At 43.8% G+C, this 23,092-nt stretch overlaps 1 protein-coding gene across 3 annotated transcripts in view; it reads left to right on the forward strand.

Moving 5' to 3' along the window:
* MBD4 (methyl-CpG binding domain 4, DNA glycosylase) overlaps positions 1-23,092 on the forward strand; it is a 245,456-nt gene that overhangs the window by 34,606 nt on the left and 187,758 nt on the right. The window lies entirely within an intron of this gene.

The raw sequence follows: 23,092 nt of genomic DNA on the forward strand, positions 1-23,092 counted from the left end.
GCAGGTTTAGTGACTAGAATAATCTAGCAGACCTAACTGTAATGCACTTGACCCAATCAATCTGGGGAATAGTGAGCGCGCTACTCACCCGTGGGGGTCTCAGGCCGGGGGTAGGTATTGGTTTGCTTAGCCGAAGAGCCAGGTCTTGGGGGTCTTTCTGAAGGTGTTCAGGGAGGGCGTGTGTCTGCCGGTAGCTCATTCTATGTCTTGTCTGCAATGTGAGAGAAGGATCTTCCGCCTGCTCTTGCTCTGTGGATGCTCGATGTTTCGGCCAGTGCGAGATTGGAGGATTGGAGGTTTCGTTTGGGTACGTGGAAGTTGACTCTGTCGTTGAGTTATTCGGGGACTTGTTGATGCCGGCGTAGGGTGCGTTTCTATAGTCATGTCTGCTGGTGATGAATACGTAGTAAGGAGGAAACCTGGCGTGAATTACTAGAACCCACTAACCTAGCTAGCAGTTCCAGATTCTGGAACATTGTTAATCACCCACTTTTTGCGAAGCCACATGAGGGAGAAATGGGTACTAACATGAGCGAGTGGGTGTCTCATTTTACGTCTATTTTCAAGGGTGGGCGAGATCCTGACCGACCCAGAGAAGGGGAAATTTTATCGGCCCCAATATCAATTGAGTTGAAGTAGGTGGAGTTGGGCATCTGAGGGCTATCTAGCAATAAAGCGCCAGGACCGGATGGTATACCGCCTGACCTCTTTAAGTCCAATCCCCAGTTTTGGGCCCCGGTACTGGCGGGCGTGATTAACGCTGCGGCCACCATCGGATGCCCAGAGTCCTGGGGTACGTCCACGATTGTGTCGGTTTTCAAGAAGGGGGATCGGAATAGCACTTTGTGCTACAGACCAATCTCCCTTCCTAATTCCGTGGTTAAGGTCGTTGGCGGGTTACTACTGAGAAGATTGGCCTCATGGGCGGAGCAAAATGTGATAATCTCAGACATCCAGTATGGGTTTCGCTCGGGACATTCCACCATATCCCAATGTCTTAACTTATATCTGATCCAGGGTAAATACACAATTGCCCGTCAGGGCACCCTCTACATGGCCTTCATGGATTTATCCTCCGCTTTCGACTGCGTCAATAGGGGGGAATTGTGGCAATCCATGAGGGCCATGGGGGTAGAGGATAACCTGGTCGTTTTTCTTGAGGACATGCATAGGGATACCAGGGCCAATGTTAGATACGCCAACGACCTTCGGGTATATAGGGATTTTAATATAGAGAGGGGTGTTCGGCAGGGCTGCATTTTTGCCCCGTTTTTATTCAACCTTTATATTAACCACCTATACAAGATATTGGTAACAGGGGCCGATTTTCCATATGTAGGTAGCCGGGGTCTGCCCGTCTTGCTTTATGCGGACGACGCGGTCCTTATTGCTAGAACTGCAAAGGGTTTGCAGACCTTGCTTGACTCCATTTGAATGTCTTACGGAGTATGCGGTGTAGTGCAGTTCCTATATTCCCAATAGGCTCTGCGCATTGGAATAATATATCCTATAATTCAGACGTAGGACTGAGGTCGACTAGGTCTCTATCTAATATATTAGACTTAATTGTGAGTGCCAGCTAGCTCAGAGGTCACTAGAAACTTTCTCGAATAAACAAGAAGGGATTAGTTTCTGACAACCGCATAAACATGACAACTTTGTTTCCCCAAGATAAAACTGATCTTCAGAGTCGTGGAAACAATAAATAGATATTTCACTTAGTCCATCGTGCATGCTTCGTTTCACTAGAGGTGCAGAGAAATAGATAGATGGGCGTTTTCAATAAAAAAGGTTTTATTGAACAGTCTTCTTTTTCAAGCACAAGAAATGAACTGCTACAATCTTAAAACTGGTTGTAAAATATAATACATACAGTATAAAGAGTAGAATAAAATGATACTGTAAGAGCATTGTATGGTTCCTAAACCATAGATAAATACATACATACATACATACATACATACATACATACATACCAGAAGCTTAAAGTACTCAACTGGTGCTTCTAGAATACGCCTACCCTGATGTACCTAACCTAAGCCTAGTACGAGGGAAGAAGGAAGTGAGGTGTAGCATGAATATAGTATTCTCTTGCCAAGAATCTGTCCAAGATTTCTCTTAGGGTCTAATCAGCTCCGTACCTTAGTTTGGAATGAAGGTCAGTCTCTGGACTCGATTTCCCAACAACCCGCAAGGATAGCTTGGAAACACTGGAGCTGGATTTCTCAGCAGGAGAAAAGACAGCGTCACTCTCAGTGTGTCTGTTGGAGGGTCGGCTTCCTTTGGCACTTACTGTAGCGAGGTGCGTAGGGCAAGTAGATAGTCAAACTGCTCCAAACCACGGTGTGTTTTCTAAGGCAAGTTTGGGCATATTTATACCTTGAAGTTGCCGAGTTTAACGTAAAGGTGGACATAATAACTTCATTAAAGACTCTCGGTTCTTTGAAAGCTCCATGAGTTCTTGGACAAGTCAGTTCTCGAGCAAGGGAAAGTCCCTAGCTGTTGAAGCATTTCCAAGAAATCGTTGTAGATTTTCGGAACTAGAGGAAGTAGCCCTGCCGTATTTGGACATGATTCTTATGCCTATATAAGGTTATAGTGATTTATACCTATATAAGGGCATGAATCGGGAAAATTACAATAGTAATGTAATGTATGTGTCTTGTAAAGCGCACTGCTGCCATGAGGCGTCGTGGCGCTATAGACTGCTGGGGAATCCGTCCTGGCTATCCCTGTGAGATGGTCCCTACTGGGTATCTCCAAGGTGAAACCAGGCATCCCTGGCGAATGTGGGGGGCCGTTGTAGAGATGAGGCAAGCTAATGCCCAGAGTTGCAGAGTGTGATCCCTGGTTAGAGTAGGCACCGAGGCGAGAATTATCGAGTCCGCTGACCCTGGCCCAAGACCCTGCCGCGTCGGGAATTGAACCCTGGTCCCGGGCCGTTCTCTGCTTCCGGGTCTGCCGCCTCTAACCAGTGATCCACACCACTCCACTAGTGTCCTAAAATGGTTAACAGCGGAGGGAGTTGAAACAGATGGATGCGACGGCGTTGACCTTTCGATTCGTGGTGAGTGAGGAGTTGAGGATGATACCCAGGTTCTTGGCTTGGTCTGTGGGGGTAGGTGGGCTCCCGAGGGCAGTTGGCCAGCAGATCTTGTCCCATGCTGAAGGGGTGGTTCCAAGGACGAGGACTTCTGTCTTCTTGGCGTTGAGTTTCAGGCAGCTGTTGGTCTTCCAGTCAGCGACGTCTTGCATTCCTTTCTGGAAGTTCAGTTTGGCGGTGGTGGGATCTCAGGTGAGGGAAAAGATGAGCTGGGTGTCGTCGGCATAGGATACAATGGCTGCGAGGGGGGGGGGGGGGTTGGGTTATGTAGATATTGAAGAGGGCCGGGCTCAGTGATGATCCTTGTGGGACTCAGCAGGTGATTTCCGTAGGATCGTAAAGGAAGGGTGGTAGCCTGATTCTGTGGCGTCTTCTGGTGGGGAACGATCGGATCCAGTCCTGGGCTTTTCCTTGTATGCCGGAGTCTTGTAGTCTGGTGACTAGTGTGCGGTGAGAGACGGTGTTGAACGCCGCTGATGGGTCGAGTAGGATGAGGACTGCTGAGTGTCCTTGATCCAGGAGGGTGCGGATGTCGTCTGTGGCGACGAGTAGGGTGGTCTCCATGCTCTGGTTGCTTCGGGATCAGGATCAGGATTGGGATGGGTTGAGGACGGAGTTCTGTTCAATTAACTGTGTCAGTTCTCTGTTGACCAGTTTCTCTGCGACTTACTCTGCGAAGGGGAGGAGCATGATGGGCCGGTAGTTTTTGATGTCTGTGGGGTCCGCTGTTGTCTTCTTGAGTAGGGACCTGACTTCTGCACGTTTCCAGACGTCCGGGAAGGGGCCTGTTTCGAAGGTGGTGTTGATGGTGCGTTTCAGTTGAGGTGCTATGGCGGCCGCGGCTCTGTGGCAGATGTGAGTAGGGCAGGGGTCAGTGGGGTCCCCAGAGTGGATGCCTTTTATGGTTGAGGCGGTGTCTCTGGTCATAAGGGGTGTCCAGCTGGAGATGGTTGGTTGACTGTTATCCTTGGGGGGGGCATGTAGGGGGGGGTGCTGTGGTGTCTGGAGGACGATCCGTGAAATTGTCATAGAGGCTTTTTGATCTTGTGGTGGGAGAATGTTCCGAGCTTGTTGCAGAGGTCTTGGGAAGGGATGATGTCTTTGGCTTCGCTGCGCGGGTTGGTGAATTCCTGGATGACGCTGAAGAGTTCCTTGGAGTTGTCGAGGATTTTTTTGTGGATGAATTTCCTTTTGGTGGTTCTGATTTGGTTGTGGTAGTCCGTCATGGCATCCTTGTAGGTGGCATAGTTTTTGTCTGTCTTGGTGTTTCTGCAGGTGTGCCTGGTGTCCTGGAGGGCGGTGGTGAACCAGGCGGCTTTCCTGGAGCGTTGCTTGTCGGGGTTGCATAGTGGGTCGAGCTAGTCTGCGCAGTTGAAGATCAGGTGTGCAGTTCTCTGGCTGCGCTGTTGCCATCTGCAGTCCAGGTGTGGCTGTCCCGAGTGAGGGTGGAGTGAAGTTCGTCGTCTGTGACTTTGCTCCAGTTCATTCGCGTTGGGTGTGGCGTAGGTTTGGGTGCCCTTAGTTTGTCAATGGTGAAGTGTACGCAGTGGTGGTCGGTCCATGGTGGTTGTGTTGTGTGGCTGAACTGGACGATGTTTCCTGCTCTGAAGATGGAGTCGAGGTTGTGTCCTGCTCAATGGGTCGATGTGGTGACGAGTTGTTTGAGTCCGATGCTGGTGAGGTTGTCACGGAGGGTGACTGAGTTGGGGTTGTTGGTGTTGTCTAGGTAGAAGTTCGACAACCACGTCACCGATGAGTATGTAGTTTGTTGATGCAATGGCGTGGGGTGCGCTGTGCGATGAAGCCGGTGGTAGCGAAGGGTGCCCGGGGGCCAGTAAACGAGGGTTCCACCAGAGTGTGGCGTTGGGGGTGAGCTGGATCTTGAAATGCAGGTGTTCGGCAGTGGGGAATGTTTTGCTGGAGGAAGTGAGGGGAAGGTGCTTTTGTGGGTGATGGCCAGTCACTCTCCCGGGTGGTTGGGGCGGTCCTTCCTTTGGATCTTGTATCTGACCGAAAAACTGGTCCCTAATTGTGTGATCCTAGGCTAATATTTTTTCACTGTCACATATGAGACTATCTTCAAATATGTGAGTTCAGTATGGGTGCTGTACAAAAAACAGTTTTTTAAAATAATTTAATAGGCTAAACTTTCGCTCCATGTATAATAAAAATCTATCCCCCATATTTGGTACATATGACCCCTGACTTGTCTCTCAGTTCACTAATAGAATTGTCTTCAGGGTGGGGGACAGGAATGTTTGGCAGTTCATATTTAAAAACTTTAGCACATTTATCACTAAAGCATGATGCAGTAATGCAGTCATTTACAGACCTTTTCCAATGAAATGGCCACAAACGTTCCCACTACCATGCAGTTTTACGGATGCAAACACTAATGTGTGGAAATCTGGTTTCAGCAAATAATAATTTCTCATCACCAAGTAAAGCATTCGGATTTGTTTTCATCATATTAAAATCCATCTCACTTCTGAATTACAAAAAAGTGCCTTTTAACAAATTAAATATATTTCTAAACATTTGTATCGTTCATTTACAAACTATTTAAATGCTGCGTGCACAGCTCGACTGACCGACATGTCACTTTACAGTAGCCTCTAACTATTACAGTCAGAAAAATAAATGTAAATAAAATAAGCAGTGACTTGTCAGAAGGCATAGCCTGACACTTGATCTGTCTTGAAACAAACAGCAAGTGTGACTATATAATAACAAGATTTAAAGTAATCTTTATTGCTTATTCACTTTGTGAATGAGCAGAACACCTGACTGGGCCAGTAGGCCCTATAAAATAGCTCGACCTGATAAAATCTTACTTGCCAATAGTGTGTGGGCGAGTAGATTTCTCGAGTCCTTCCTAATCCTCCCAGTGCTGTTCTGAACAACCTTGTCAGTCTCGGGCGCTGAGTCTGTATCTTTGTCTCGCTAGAGGCGGGAACTAGGAGTTTGTTAGAGCTCGCCTTGTGCTTATCACACCTTCGAGTTAGTCATCCTTTTTACTTAAGCGTATCCGTCTCTCCTCGGCCAGACCCCCACTTCGCCACGTCTTTATGCCATAGCTCTGACATCGGGCATGCTGAGATAGCGATGTAATACCAACTCTATGGCGAGCCAACACCATCGCTAACTGACCAAATTTATAAGTTGTCTTCTGACTCTGTTGATGTATAAATAGTCCCAACAGGCAGCACTGGGGGAGGCAATTCAATGTGTAGCCACATGACGCACAGCCAATTTGTCTACCACTCGCTGCCAGAAGGAATATATTGCATCGCATGACCATGCCAGGTGCAGAAAATCTGCTCCTCTGTTGTCATGCCGTGGACATGTATCTGGGCGTGACTGATTCATTCTTTGGAGATGTGTGGGCGTCAAATAAGATCTCTGCGGGAAGTTGTAATGTTTTAGCCGAAAGCGTGATCACGTGACCCTTGGAAACCTGGCATCCCAGATTACATGTTTGACAAAACTCACCTGCAAGAGGAGGAAAAGGAGGCAGGAGGCAAACTTGTAAAATAAATAGTGTAGAAAAGGCAGGGCCATGAGCATTTCTTTGAAGGAGCTTATATCTATACCCCGGATATTCTTCTGTGGACACCAAGTCTGAACTTGGAAATAGTTATGAAGCATGGGGACCAGACACTGAGCAGAAACTAAAATTGAAGCATACCTAAATGACAGAGCAAAAGAACAAATGTATGTATGTATATTATTTTTTGTTGTTGAGACATGTACCTGGATTAAGTAGACTGCTTCGTCTATTCTTGGGACTCCTCTGTATCAGATGAAGGTTGGAGACATATGAAATTTAATGTATATGTATTTATTGAAAAGCTATTGGATATCAACGGATTGAAATAGATGAATATTTTTGAAAATAAAACAGAATAATGTTATAGAAGTTTAAGTTTAAGTTTAAAATTATTTATAGAGCGCACGTCTACCAACGGTTTCTTGGCGCTAATGCTAACATGGTCCAGGGCTAGAAAGCAAGGGGGGGTGATGGCGTGTTACTCAAGGAACTTCTTGAACAAGAAGGTCTTGAGATGTTTTCGAAATTGGGGGTACAGAGTGATGGAGCGGAGTTCGAGGGGAAGGGAATTCCAGAGGATCGGGGCAAGAGTGGCAAATTTTGAGCCTCCCCACTTCTTTCTCCGGTAGCGTGGGACAGTGAGGAGGGACTGGGAGGACGAGCGGAGTTCCCTGGTGGGAACGTAGGGAGTGATCTCAGAAGAGATAAATGCAGGTGCCACATCCTGGCGTGCCAAAAAGGTGATAGAGGCGAGCTTAAATTGGACCCTGGCCAGCACAGGGAGCCAATGTAGCGTTTTTAGAAGAGGGGTAGAGTGGTGAAATTTTGGAAGTTTGAAGGCCAGGCGGGCCGCCTGGTTCTGTATCAGTTGTAGGCGGCGCAAGCCGCCTACAACTGATACATAAATAAATAAAGGGGTTATTCTTTTTGTGGGGCAGTTCCGATGTGAATATTTTTTAAGGGGTTTACTGTTGTATATTAGATTGTTTTTCCCTGTTCATTTTTCCCCTTGATATTTCCCCTTGAAACCTCATGGTCCCAGAAAAAGAAACAAGCAATTTTCTTTGGTATGGCAACAGCTGTTCACCATGTGGTATATTAGTTTTTAATGTTAGTGTCCACAAATTACTAACACGCTGAGATATTAATCTTATTTATATATATATATATATATATATATATATATACACACACACACACACACACATACATGTAGTAAACAAGTGTGTTGACCTAGGATAAAGATGTGTCACTTTTTTTGATTTATTAGATTTAATTACTTATTCTGGTGGAAGGACGTCTGCACGAAAAGAGTCCAGATTTCAAAGCCTATGAGTGAAAATGCACCACATTAATTGTAAATATATTACCCATATGGTTTTTCAGTTGGAACTAAGCATATCCTCATTTATGTGGGTATTATAATGGTTGTGGAAAGTCACCGAACAGGTGGCTATGTATTTGTTAGCTTGCATGCTTGCCGCTAGTTGGCCTCAGGTTCTTTGTTAGATAAATTGTGCTCAGAACTTTAGGATGCTCTTATATTGTGTATTTTTAGGGGCTGTTCTTAAACTTAATTTGGCGGCGGCAGGCATGGAAAAATAAAAATGTTACTAGACCTGCAGGTCTAGTGACTTGAATAGTCTGGTAGACCTAACCATAATGTACTTGACCTCAGTAATGTGGTCTCGAATTGCGTGATCCTAGGCAAATGTTTTATTTTACAGAACCTCCTTTTTTTCATTATCACGTATGAGAGCACCATCAAATAAGCAAGTTCAGCATTTATGCTGTACAAAAGTCTTTCTTTGATTTTAATAGACTAAACCTTTGTTCCATGTAAAATCAGAATCAAACCCACACATAGGGTGCAAATAACCCCTGACCTGCCTTTTAGTTGACTAGTAGCCTTGTCATCAGGGCGAAACAGGAATGTTTCTCATCTCATGTTTAAAAACTCACTTTAACTGTATTACTAAAGCACGGTCTGGTAGCGCACTGTCATTTACAAACAAACCGCACATTATCCATTGAAATGGTCACACTTTCCTACTAACCTGCAGTTTTACTGCTAAAACTATATATGGTATAGACAATGTGTGACTTAGGTTTAAACAAAATAAGTTTCATTTGCACACCGCCAAGTAAAGTGTTCGGATTTTGTTTTCATCCTAGTAAAACTTTTTTTAATCACACAGTTACAAAAAGTGTTCATGACGATGAAAATAGATTTGAAAATGTTTGAAGTTAATTTACAAGCTACTTAAATGTGTGTTAGAAAAACAAACTGATATGTAGGTGTACTTGTATAGCGCAAACCTGTCACCCAAAGGGCATCCTGGCGCTTGCTTAGGGAACCTGTCCTGGTATTCCCCTGTGAGAAACCCCGGCAGGGTGTCCACAAGGTGAAAGCCAGGCATCCCGCCGCGAGGGGCCGTAGTGGCGATTAAGCAAGCTATTGCCCAGAGTTGCAGAGTGTGACCCCGTGATTCGAGTAGGCACCGGAGCGAGAATTGTCGAGTCCGTGGAATTTTTGAGCCCGAGACCCGCCGAGGCGGGGAATCGAACCCTGGTCCACGGTCGATCTCAGCTTCCGGGTCTGCCACCTCTAACCACTGAGCCACGCTTCCCCACTCTGCCTTACATTTCACACTGTTTGTACAGCACCATTGTCATACAGTTCACTTAACAAAATCCTCTAACTTTGCTGCTTTTATCCTGGAGGTTGTTTATTTTTCTTTCCCTGATTGCAAATTGAAAGACCTAAATTGACATTTAACCTCTGTCTGAACGCAGAAAAATGTGACGATAAAAAACGGGATTTAAAGGCATCTTTATTGCTCATTCACTTTGAGAGAACAGAACACCTGTTCTTTATCAGCTTGCAAGAACTGGTCAGTAGTCCCTAAAAATAGCCTGCCCTAATAAAATCTGATTCGTCAAAGCAAGTGGACGAGTAGATTTCTTGGGGGCCTGCCCAGAATTAGCCTTTTTTGGGGGGTGAACAGGTCCTGGTCCTTGAGTGCTAAAGTGCCATCTGGTGGGAAACCAGTGATCAAGCCCTGACCCCCAGTCTTCAGGTGTGGCTGTTGTGGAGAGGACTTTCCTAAATTGGAGCAGCATTATGGTGCTCCTGATGGATACAGTATGTTGTTCCAGATCCTGTGTGCACAAATGATAAAAGCCTGTTGCCTTGTTTTTTTCTGTCTTCTTCTTAACACTTTAGTCTGCAGTCTGATGGTTTTCTGGCTGCAGGTGTGTCATGAACCACCAAAAGTGGTGAGCTTGTCTGCAAGATAAACGGGGGTGCAAGTTGGAATGACCTTGAACATTTTACAGCTAGTTTTAAAGATGGAACTCCATTGGCTGCCCTTGCCAGCCCGCACTATCAGGGTGGGGGTGATGTGATCATGTTTCTTCAGACCCTGGATGAGATGTGCTGGAGCCTGTCGAATGCAACTGAGTGGTACCAGTGTAGAGTCTGAGAGGCCCTGAAGTAGGGAATTACCACTACACAGATGTACGATGACAAGGGCTTGAACAGCAGTTCTCCAGTCTCTTTCTGGGAAAAACAGTTTGACTTCCTTTAGAAGAGAGCTGGTAACAGTCCTTTTTTGTTTTCTTGGCAATTAATTCCCTGGGGGCGAGGTTGGTGTCTAGGGGGAATCCCAAGTGATTTCTGTGAGTTTGGGTTCGAAACAGTCACAAATTGTCCATGCTGTCTTCCGTAAAGAAATGGTTCGGCGGGCAGGGAGACCTAATGAAAAAGTGTAGACTGCACAAAGGCCCACTTCCTGGAAAAAATACTGTGGAATTCTGACCCCGACAGAGTTTTGAATGAAACCGCTATAGGAGCATGAAGAACCCTGCCTTAGTTCTTGACTATACGTAGAAGTATGAATAAGATGTGGAGCAATTTCTATTAGTGATGTGGAGAAAGGATTATTGTACCCTCCACCTAATTAGGGTTTTATGAGGCTAAGGGACCATAAGGTTATCGCTCACAAAAGGAAGCAACAGCATGGAAAGACCTTTGAGAAAAGCAAAAGTGTAGAAGAAATAAATCTGGAAGTATAATCAGTGTCCTAGACTGAGAAAGGGAAAAATGTAAAAACCACAGGCTCAGATGAAACCAGGCACAGTTTCAGGCTACACCAGGTTATAAATATGCCTTAAAAAGAAATGAGGGATGATGGCTAGGCAGTTCGGGGTGGACTGTTCCCATGAGGCACAGGGTCAAGACAAAATAAACCTTTTGCGAGGCCCAAACCTTCATTTTGTAATACATATGCAATCCCTAGGGTAGGCCCTGGACTGCCCAGAAGGCGGCGGACAATGTATTTAACTAGTAGGACATGTCCTGATAGTGAAAAACTCTTGCATTCGTTTCGCACTACTGAAAAGTCTACCTCTCCCATAGGATATCATTGGAATTACCTTATTACTTTTTATAAGCGTGATTTCCAAATGAGAAAAGGTGATCGGCTCATGTTTGGTGTCTTCAGAATTCTAATTTAAAATCCTAACTTATGGTAAAGTCTGATTTTAAATTAAAAATCTGATAATTAAGCTTTTAGAAAGTTCTTTGCAAACAAATGTTGTAACCCAGTGAACCTCGGGACCCGGTTAGCAATTGATACAAAAAAAGCCCTGTTTGTACCAACACATTTTTTTGGGGGGGGGGGGGGCTGTATTTGGTTTAAGGGACCCGAAGAGCATAATTCTGTAACTTTCCAGACAAATACTTTAAACATATAACCTGGAGAAAGGTTACTGTTCACAGCATGTATTCCCCGACTTCTAAGGAAATCTCCCAGTTTCCCCAGGCAAATTGGATCCTCTTTGTTGAGGCAGACGGCTAAGGTGCAGCTTGCACATGGTGTTCGATTTTTATTTATTTATTTCACTGTATTTGTACCCTACTCCTTTCACAAGTCACTCTGCATGCGCTCTTTTGTCACACCTTTGCTCATTGGAGCAACCAATCCTTGTCCTGTACATAGATTGTTCCATGTACTTTGAACTGAATACCTGCGGTCTGTCTTGTTTGTTTGAAAAGATACTTTATTATGCTCTTTGGGTCCCTGAAAGAGATGTATATTATATATATATATATATATATATATATATATATATATATATATATATATATATATATATATATATATATATATACGGACGGAAACCAATGGGAGCCGCCACCAAGCCATCTCTTTGCACAACAGCACCGACAGCCCTAAGGGAATGCCAACGTGAAGCACCAGCCTTCACATTTGCGACGCCTGACCGGCTCGTCTCACCATGACGACTGCCACCCTGTATAGTGTTCTCCTAGTTCCTTGCGACCCTCTCCAATGTGAACTGGACTCTTGCTACAAAACATCAAAGTATAATTTCAGCTGGACTATTCTTGAACTGTATCCAACCCGAGCTACATCGTAGTCGGCTTGAAATTTTGACTTTGACCGGGTCCAGCACAACTAGATAGCCGCAGTTGGCACTTTCTGCTTTTTAGGTGCTATTTTACAGTTTATTCTTTATTCATAACTCCGGTTCTACCGAATTTGGTCTTGTTTTATTTGTTAAATTCTGCTCACTTTTTCAAACCTGGTGTGGGATCTTTTTGTGTGGCGTTTTCACTGTTTTATTGTTTAAAGTATTGCACAAATGCTTTACAATTTGCCTCTAAGTTGGCCTGACTGTTCTGTACCAAGCTACCAGGGGGTATAGCACAGGTTAATTTGGGGTTGCTTGTGTCTTACCCTTACTAGGATCGTGGTTGCTGCTTGGCTAGGGCTCACATCCCAGTCAACCAGTAACCCAATCTCTAACATTTTGGAATAAGACTGTCTGCATCGTAGGATCTTCTTCTTTGATTGTCCTAAATGCTTGAATAATTTCCAGCTGCATGTGTGGACCTTTTTGTACTGAAACTGCATCATATAAAGTCTCTTTATCAGGGAGTTTACATCCATATCTGTGAAATTGAAGCCTGAGGCCTCATTTTCCTGTGGATGTTTGTTTAAAATCCTTTACCGGATTAATGCCCTAGAACTGCATTGCAGCATCCTAAAGCAGCGAAAACCCATTTCATCAGAAAGCATGAATGTGAAAATTCAGGAGCCTGTTCCTTTTATAACCTTGGATGTTCTCCTTCCTAAAGTGTATTGTATTGGCAGTTGTTTCTCTGAGGCGTGTGGTTTTTTTTTTTAGTGTTTGTTTCCATTTTCTTTTTTTTTTATAGGATGGATTATTTAAAAAAAAAAAAAAAAAATTTACATTAATGTACATATACGATCCATGTACTGTAAGTGACTTGCCAATGTAGTGCTATTAAGTTAATGTTTTGCCTTGGATTTACATTGCTTCTCAATGACCAGTGGTATGATCAGAGGAAAGGTACTGTAGACCAATGATGTTCACCAGTTGAATTCTGTTCTAGTGCACTGGACGCAAAGTCTCTGCATTTTTGTTTGTTTTTTGCTATGGTGAATAAATCTAAGTTGGAAATCCCCATTCTCTGAAGGCGTTTTATACGATGAAGGATATTATTCATGGTATTATTGTGATGTCTACTGAGAATTTGGTTCCGACGTCCAGGGATGTTTATGCTGTTAGTGGCCGCCCCCTCCATGCTAGTGATTCTGCAGCCTGGATAGGTCTCATAAACAGTCTTGTGTTTTGGACTATGTGTATGCAGGATTCTGTAGCTCCCAGGAGGTAAGAAATCTGTTGAGCAGTGTGAACGCTGTTTTTCCTTAATTCCATGCTTTTCTTAAGATTGATGCAGCTCTCTCCTCAGAAAGATACAGTTCTTTTTCTTTTTGAATCTCTTTGCTCCCAAGTATGTGAAAAATGGGACTGGTGTTGGGAATGACTGTCAATGTTGATATTGAAGCCTCGTCTCTTTAGCAGTTTGGCAGCGGTTTCGAAGTCTTTAGCTGCTTTTCGGTGTGGGTATGCTTTTATGAGCCAGTTGTCCATCTATGGGGAAACCATATTATTTTCTTTCTCAGATCGTCCTCAAACTGCCATGCACTTTGAAAATATCCTGGAAGCAGATTTTAGTCCAAATGGTAGAATTAAGTATTGGTAGTGACTGTATCCTACAAGAAATCACATGTATTGTTGATCTGCAACTTGGTTGTGAAAATATGCGTTTTGCAGATCTATGAATAGCCAGTTGTTCCTTGTTATGTTGAAAAGTATGATGGGTCAGCATCATGAATTGCTTTCTGACCATGTATTGACAAATTTGAGGCTTACTATTGGACGATACTGGTTTGATTCACCTTTTTTCAATACTAAGATGTACCTGGTGTACACTTCTTGTTTTCCTGTTTTGTAGGTACCTTTTCCACTGCTGTGTGGTTAAGAAGTGAGGTTCCTCTTTCAGAGCAGATAAAATGAGTTTTGCCTTTGGTTTTGGTGTAATTGCCTTGAAGCAAATCCAGTATCATCATCTTGATATATATTCCATACCTTTATGGGATTGCACTTGGATGACACAAGTGTGACATCCACACTCTCTCTCGCTCTCCAGGAGTGGTTAATTGGACGAAGAGTGTTTGTACATTCTTAATGAATGCCAGAGGAATTTCTTACCCTGAAGGATGATTGTTAATTTTCCTTTTTTAGAATCTCCTCTAACTGTTAATTTTCCTTTTTTAGAATCTCCTCTAACTGTTATTTCTGGCCTTGCTTTTGTTGGTTTTGCACCTGATAAGAACATTTTATGGCTTGAACCCCTTGATGGAAAAAGTAGCGCTCTTTAAATCCATACAGTTTGAAGAACTTTCTTTGTTCGTCGGGTCTTACGGCCTTCAGTGTATCTGCTACAGTCTTAAAACACAGCATCTCTTCCTCCATATGTTGTCCTAAGGGTGATGATCCCTAAAAGGGCAGGGTGACTCATTTGAGTTGTCACCAGGCTGTGGGGATGACAGTCTTGGTCTTGAAGTTCTTATTAAAGAAATGCCATGACAGTATTTTGAAGCAGTGAGCTCAACGGAGTCCAACTCCGTACTAATGAGTTGGTGTGAAATAAGGAAGCCTACTTTTCACATGTCTAAGAACATCCTTTTGATCTTTCAGCAAATCAAACAAAAAGGATTTCATACCGATCAGATTTCTTTGTGATGCCTTCCAAGCAGTGCTGTTGCACAAGTGTGCTTTAAATCTGTTGCTGTGCTAATCATATTTTTCATCATTGTAGTGAGTCTTCAATCTCTTGCTGGTGGGTCAGTTGATTCACAAGCCGATGCATGTACGTGTCTTAGGATAACTGAATCCAACATAGGGTCTACCCTAAGGAACTCTGGATCTCATTGAGATAATATGCATATTTTCTGTTGTAGTGGGGTCTTCCATGTAGGGACTTCCACCTTCACACTGCCCGTAGTCATACATTTTTCTTCAGGTATCTTCATTGGACCAGCAGCCAGAGGTCATAAAGCTTTTGAGTTGTATTTGATTGAAGAGTCACCAGTATTTTTATGGACATCATTGGTAGGGAGTCTCCAAACGAGTTCAAAGATTGTCTGCCCCTCGTATCTCATGGAAAGTGAGGATGATATCCTCTGACAACGCTCGAGATGGAGATTGCGGTTGAGATCTGGGAATGTATGATGAGTGGGATAATTCCAAGTCAGAAGAAGGAGAGCAAGATTGGGTGAAAGAACTACGTCCTCTGGTACAAGGGGGGGCTTTTTTTACTCTACTCGTTTGAGATCTTTGTGAAGGTGGTTGTTTCAACTTTTGTATTGGAAACATAAAAGTTGCCTTTTCACTCAATCTAGGTAGAGCAAGATCTAGAGGCGTCAAAGGTGTCTGCACCCGGTACTTCAGAAGGGTTCACTGGCCTAATTGTATGACAATCAAATTAGAATGGTTCGAGAATTTCGAACAGCCAAAGGAATAAAGCTTGTCTCTTCCCTTTGTCTATTTTTAGGAGACGTTTGTTTGTTCATCTGTGGAGGCGCCATTCCAGCGTATGAGGATGTTGAATGAATTAAGTGGCCAGTTGAACGAGATTTTGACCACCCATCTTACATCTGGGATGTGGAGAAAACCTCTTCTACTTTCTGGTAGACTGTGATCGATGCCCCTTCGATGTCTACTGTATCCTGAGACCACGGCCATCTTATGGGCGTTGACATTGATCCGTGTTTCTTTAATGTGGATGTTGAATGTCCTGATGTGGATGAAATATCTTTCTTTTGTGTCATTGGCATGTAGACGCAGAGCCATCTATACCAGCGAGCAGGTCGACACAGAGGCTTTCTATGCCAGTGGCTTCGGCCATGGTATCCTGACACATTAGAAATGATAATGGTACTTTCCCTGCCACTTTATCTTCGCTCCCTAGACCTTCCTGTGTGGTGGCCTTTTTCAGGAGGTGGTAAAGATGCTGAGGCAGACTGGAAGCCTGACATTTCTAGCCTTATCTTCTTCTCCCCTTCTGCCCCCAGTGTATCTAATCATGCATCATAGTTTACCTTCTGTTTTTGTGAGGCTCTTTTTAACCTCTTACAGAATGTAAGACAGGAAGACAAACTACTCATGCTTTGTTGATATCAAACACTGCTTTCTTTCAAACGAGACAAGGGATGGAATTATGACTGAAAAATTAAGTAAGGCACCCAGAATAAATTTTACTCTTGACACCAGGCAGTCAAACACGTCTAGATCATCGGGTAAACTTTCCTAAGAAGAAAAAATGAGTATATTTGAGGTTAAAAAAAAATCTTCAGAGGTGTTCTGGGATACCTCTCTCATGAGTCGGAAAAAAGAGAACTGGCTCTGGGAGACAACTGCTAGTACCATTCACTCTTCAAACCTGTCAGAAGACCGCGCGGGACACTTGGAGCCAGAACATGTGGGACCAGATTTTACAGGAATAGTACAGAGACAGCAAGAGACTTCGAGCCGGGTATACATTACTTCTCCTGCATCCCATTGCACACTGTACTGCTGAGAAGTTCTGGAGTTCTCTGATGTAATCTGGGTGAGTGCGTTAGATTGGAGATATTAACACTGGTTCTAGTTGCCTGTAGAAGGAAAAACAAGTTTGAATGGGCTGAATGAACTGCAACATTGTGCAAAGGGGGAAACATTTAAATTTAACCGCTTCCACGCTCATGACGAGCTGGGCTCGTCATGCAGTGGCCTCCTGCTACGCTGATGACGAGCCCAGCTCGTCATGAATAATGGGGTTCATGGAGTTCCAGCACAGGAGAAAAATCCCCATAGCATTCAAGGTGTTAAGGAGCATTGCTGACAGAGTGCTTGAAAGAATACTGCTTTCCGTAAAACAAACCATACAAACTTGTTTGAACCAGTTCTTTCAGTACAACACAACTTCCCTCCAAAGGTATGAAAACCAACAAAAGACAACCAGACTACACATTGTCTGCCATCAGGAGAGGCAGTCTGTGGCAGGCAGGAGAGTGTGAACTCCAACTCCGAATGAATCGGCAAGAGGAGTATCAGGGGCTAGTGGTGGACAGAGAATGAGACCAGAGCACGGTTTGTCTATAGTTCAGTTTTTATTAAGTTTTGCTCTTAAGTAGGGATTTGACAACAGTCCTTCCTTCGTGGGGTTGTTTCTGATCGCAGGGAACGTCAGGGTTTGGTCCGATGTCCCGGTTCTTGTGGCCTCAGGGAAAAGAGAAAACAAACTGGTTTTTACTGATCTGCTCTCAGTATTAAGTGTAGTGCTACCTTCACCAAATTAAAGAAAAAAAGGTTGTGTTTTAGTGCAAGGGTCACCGCGGGGCCCCCCGCCTCCCCGACCTGGCTACCTCCCACCTCCCCAAACACCCCACCAGAATGCCCCTTTTAACAGCACTTGCCTTGGGCTGTGGCCCGACTCTCGGACAACAGCAGCTGGACCCATGGCGTCTTCTCCCTCAGCCCACCGGGTATGGTAGCAGTGTCGGGAACGTCGCTCAGTAGCACTCGCCGTGCACCCTCTTCTCTCCGAGTCTCCTCTGCCTCCGGGTGTTCCGTAGCCGCCTCCGCTCTCACGCTCTCCGCTCTTCGGATCTCCTCTGCCTCCGGGTGCTCCTCTGCCTCCTCTCCGACCTCGCACACCGTCCGTTCCACGCCTCTCCCTCTTATCCTTCCTGGTTCCGCCGGCTGACGGGACTCCTCCCCCTTCCGCTGTGCAACTGCTAGACCGCGGCTGTTGGCTTCCTGGTTCTGTGTTCTTGGCAACCAGGAAGTGGTGGTTCTTTCTTCCTCGTCTGCTTCGGAGTGCTCCAGCCGCTCCTCCTCCCCACAAGGAGCCATTAGGAAACTACACTGGTTGCCTGTTAAACAACGATGTAGGTTTAAGGCTCTTTGTTTGGACTATAAAGCACTACATGCATTTGGGCCAGCCCATTTCAGAGAGAAGCTCAATTGGTACGTCTCTGCAAGGACGCTCTGCTCAGGCTCCACCTTGAACCCAATTATACCCCCTTTCAGGAGAACTAACTGAGGTGGGAAGAGCTTTTTTTGGGCCAGTGCTGTGCTCGGGAACAGCCTCCCATTGACACTAAAAGCTGCTCCCTCCCTACTTGCTTTCAGAAAACCTTAAAGACCTGACTGTTCCCGCAAGAGTGGTATGCACCTGGCCACTGGTTAAACTTGGTTCGGACATCTACTGTAGCAATTTAATCTTTTCTTACAGCGCCAAAACGCTTATCGGCATTAGTTTGCATTTTGCAAATGATATAAAGTGTGGTTTTGAGTTCTTTTGAATATACCTAGTGTGAAATAACCCCACTTAGTAAACGAATATAGTGTACTGATTGCCCCCTTTCCTGCCAGAGATCACTTGGTTTACATGTAATGTCAATTGTTGATGGATTGTACCCTATTTTCCATTGTGCAGGAAATTTTTTACAAAACAAGGCATGGGTAATTCAAAGATCATTCTATTTGGAGTAAAGCATATAGGGGTGTTTACTATTCCCTCATAAGACCCCTGGAAAGCACCAACTCTGTACAGTATGCCCTATTTACTGTTGCATTGACTCAAGTTCCCAAGGTAGGGCACAAGGAGTGTCTATTAATTTGTCCATGCCTGTGCCAACAGTCGCTCTTTTTTTTTTTCTTGAGTGATGCACCCTATTTTCAGAAATTCTGCAACTGAAATAGAATGCCTGAACTGTAGGAAAGAAGCTTGTCTAAAACATCCTCGTCCCTCCCACATTATCTTGATCCTCACCCATGCATCATAGTAAATGGCAGTCCAGTTCAGTTTAGTTTTTTTTTTTCTTCATTGCCTATGGCAGGTCATACGGATGAGCTTAGCCTGATTGTTCACTTTCTTTTACACCCATTTTCCTGTGCAATGGGAGACTAACTATTCAAACCCGATAAGGCCGTTAAAACATACTGGGGAGGAGCACCCCTGCCTCATACACCACCATTAAAGCAAATCACTCTGGGGTTGATTGTGGATGTCAATCTAAGTTCTCCATACAGTTTGATAGGCCGCATTCTTGATGTTTCTACTGAAGGTGTTAACTGGGTTCAAGGGCGCTCACCACCCAGCCTAATAATATTGGCGTACATAATGACAGATTAGGGTACTTAAAATCTCTTGTGCAGATTACTGTGCCAGGCATATCTTTGGATTTTGTTGCTTTGCACCACAGAAATTAAATAGCGGGATGAAGGAAAACTACAAAAGGACATTGTATGTTGGCATCAGTTCCAGTACTGGTACATTTGAATCTACTCCTTGCTGGTTACAGGGATTGATTTACATTTTATTAAGCCTCTAGGTATATCCATGGCAGTTGATCAATGCTGGATCATTAGGTGGGCTTTTTTTCGATGCCTCCTGATGGGCGGTTTTGAACTCAAGATTTCCCCTCATGCTTTATCACTTGCCCTTTGACTAAATCTAAGATCTCCTTATTATATTTCCTCATTCCTCCTCAGTCTTTATTTTTGAAAACATTTACTAGTACTGCCATGGTCAGTGTGTACAGCAACTTAGAAAACCCAAGTCCTATTTAAGCCTCTGTCCCAATAGTATTTGAGAAGGATTTGTGTACTTCACCAGTGGCAGCTAGGCAACTGTGCCAAAGAAATTCAGCAGACATGTTTCTAAAATGAATATTGGCTACATTTTGTTTTCTTGCTTATGTAGCCAAATGACTCTTAATGAGGTGACGGGCACCATGATCTGACATTCTTTGCACCCCTCCCTTTCCATGCCCAGTCATAAAAGCATTCCTCTGCACCAGTTGATTGAGACTTCATTAACATACCTTGCATACAGGCTCTTAAGCTGCAGAGAGTCATGACAACCGAACCGTTTCGTACTGTGATGTATAAAGCCATGACAACATTGGATTTAATCCTTCTTTCTAAGCACACTTTTTAAGATCTTTTTCGGAGTTTGCTCCTTTAGATTCTTCAGTACCCCGGTTGGATGTAGAATTTCCAAATTCCAGGAAGATCTTTTCATAGCAACGGAAAACATGCCTCAGTCAGTGGTTATCACAGCAGTGTTAATTAAGCAAGTGTAGAGCTGCAGCTTTTTCTTGCTCTCTTTTGGGCAAACAAACGAGTGGTGAAGAATTGAGAGAAGTGCTACTACTGGAATGTCATTTCCTAAGAGTGATTGATGCTCTCTTCTACGGCCATGGACTGTATAAGCTCATAAAAACCACCTTGAGATAAAAGCTGTTGTTCTAAGGCTAAAGTACTTTTACTTTTCCAAGTGAATGTAATCTGGAACCATGTTCTGCTTAAACAGTCTCGCTCTTGTGATCTGGCTGTTAATTTGGGTTCTAAATTATTCAGAAAGGGGCCTTTTTAGGTCTCGCCCTGGAACAGGGACAGAGACTCTATAGCTGTCTGATGCCGGGGAATGAGGGACACAAAACTGGCACGATTTTTAGCAGTCGGATTTGGCTGCGCGAACGCGCACGTTCCGTCCTGCGCCGCCCTCCCAGCCTACTGCGCATGCGCCGCCCTCCCAGCCTACCGCGCATGCATGCATGCACACACACAGACACACACACACACACACACACGTCGCAGACAGACACTCGCTCACACACACACCCCCTCCCTCACAGTCACACACACGCACTCCAAGACACATACACACACGCACGCACACACATACACACACATACACAGGCCGCCTCCCCCCCGCGCCTACATGCTCCTCTCCCTCCGCCCGCCCGCCGCTCAGCAACGCACTCACCGGCTTCCTCTCCTCAGCTGCAAGGCCCGGCAGCAGGACTCTTCTTCCCTCCTTCGGCACCGGGGCGCAGGGTAGGCTCCTGCCTGCTCCGGTGCTCCCTGCTCCCAACACGGCTCCAATCGCGGCTCTTCCGTGGGAGGCGGGGTAGGCTCCCGCCCTCCTACTTCCTGTTTCCGGGTGTCGCGCCGGCCTGCCTGACTTCCTGGTCGCAGGCCGGCAGAGTAACGAGGATGTTTTGCGGTATGTATTTATTTATTTAATTATGCATTTTTATATAGCGCAGACTTTACCCGAAGGCGGTATTTATTTTTTTATGTATTTATGCATTTTTATATAGCGCGGACTTTACCCGAAGGCGGTATTTCTTTATTCATGTATTTATGCATTTTTATATAGCGCGGACTTTACCCGAAGGCGGTAATGCTTGCCTTAGCGTAATGGTGTTCCTTCTTAATTTATTGGTGGTGTCCCTGTTAGAATTATTCCCACTTTTAGTCTAGCAATGCTTGGCATGATGTTGGCATCTTTGGCATTATTGAGCCCATCCCTGGTATAATGGGACCACAACGTATTGTGGGCATTCTTGACCCAATTGTGCTTCTCTTCACCAGCGGTGATGGTCATCCCTGGCATGCGATGGGTGTTCATGGAATTGGATGTTGATATGTAGACATGTAAAGCCAGACTCTGTCCATGGGGCAGTAATATTCATGAGTACTTGATGACATGGAGATCAAAAATACAACTAAAACTGAAAAGCCATTATTTTGAGAGACTGTCATATTTGTTTTTGGGAATCAGAAATATTTATTAAAATGAAATGCTTGTAATAACAAGCCAATGCATGATTACCAGCTGTGATCGTGTTTTCAAAATGTTTGTAAAGTTGATGTTAAAGTGATAATTCATGCTAATTTCTGTAGTCTTATTTACATCTTGTTTACAATTATACTATACTACTAATGTATGTTTACTAGCCATAACTGTACTGTTATATGTTACATTTTAATTACAGTGTTTGCCTTTTACAATCATTTTCTTACAAACTACCTCGTAAAACAAAAATATTTAGGGCTAAAATATTTTGCACTGTTTGCACAATATATTTGTGATGTTTACACTTACCTATTTGAAATTAAAATGTACAAATGGACATTTAGTCAATTACCATTAAAAAGTTTAACTTTTTTGCTAAGATATTCTTGTAATCTTTTATGCAAACAAATTTAAATACTGCATAAATAATTTTAACAACAAATACTTTATATGTAGCTTTTTATGTACATAAGAAAACTATAGCATAAAGCAAAAAACATTGCCATTTACAATAATAATAGCTCAAACTTAAATAATGCGAGACCTATTGCATTGCAAATGCTTGTTCTAAGGGTTTTTACCCTGGGGGACCGCAAATGAGCACCCTTAGGAGAATGTACTAGGCTCGTCAGAGCCAGTTGGTTCTCCTATATTAAAACACATTGTAGTATCACAGATGCAGACTCCTAGTTTATAGAGCCAGGCACTATTTAATTAGATCCAGATCCCATGGATATTGTCAATCTTCCTTTTTTGTTTTTTGTTGTGTGTTTTTTTTTTTTTGATTGTGTGATCTTAAGAAATGTAGAATACAATATGTTGTTGTACAGCGTAGTATGAGCAACAGCATAAAACAGCTTTTCAGGACCTTATCTTGTGTTTGTCTGCTTCTGTCGTACTTCTACTTGATATGACGATTAGCAGACATAGCCACCTGTTTGGTGACTTTCCACAACCATTAGAATACCCACATAAATGAGGATATGCTTAGTTCCAACTGAAAAACCATATGGGTAATATCTTTACAATTAATGTGGTGCATTTTCACTCATAGGCTTTGAAATCTTGACTCTTTTTTCGTGCAGACGTCCTTCCACCAGGATAAGTAATTAAATCTAATAAATCAAAAAAAGTGACACATCTTTATCCTAGGTCAACACACTTGTTTACTACGTGTGTGTGTGTGTGTGTGTGTGTGTGTATATATATATATATATTTAAAAAGATTAATATCTCAGCGTGTTAGTAATTTGTGGACACTAACATTAAAAACTAATGTACCACATGGTGAACAGCTGTTGCCATACCAAAGAAAACTGCTTGTTTCTTTTTCTGGGACCATGAGGTTTCGGCCAAATATACACAAGAGGGTCCCTGTAAAGCGAATATCAAGGGGGAAAATGAACAG

The sequence above is a fragment of the Lissotriton helveticus genome, chromosome 9 (assembly GCF_964261635.1).
Source record: "Lissotriton helveticus chromosome 9, aLisHel1.1, whole genome shotgun sequence".
NCBI classification, from domain to species: domain Eukaryota; kingdom Metazoa; phylum Chordata; class Amphibia; order Caudata; family Salamandridae; genus Lissotriton; species Lissotriton helveticus.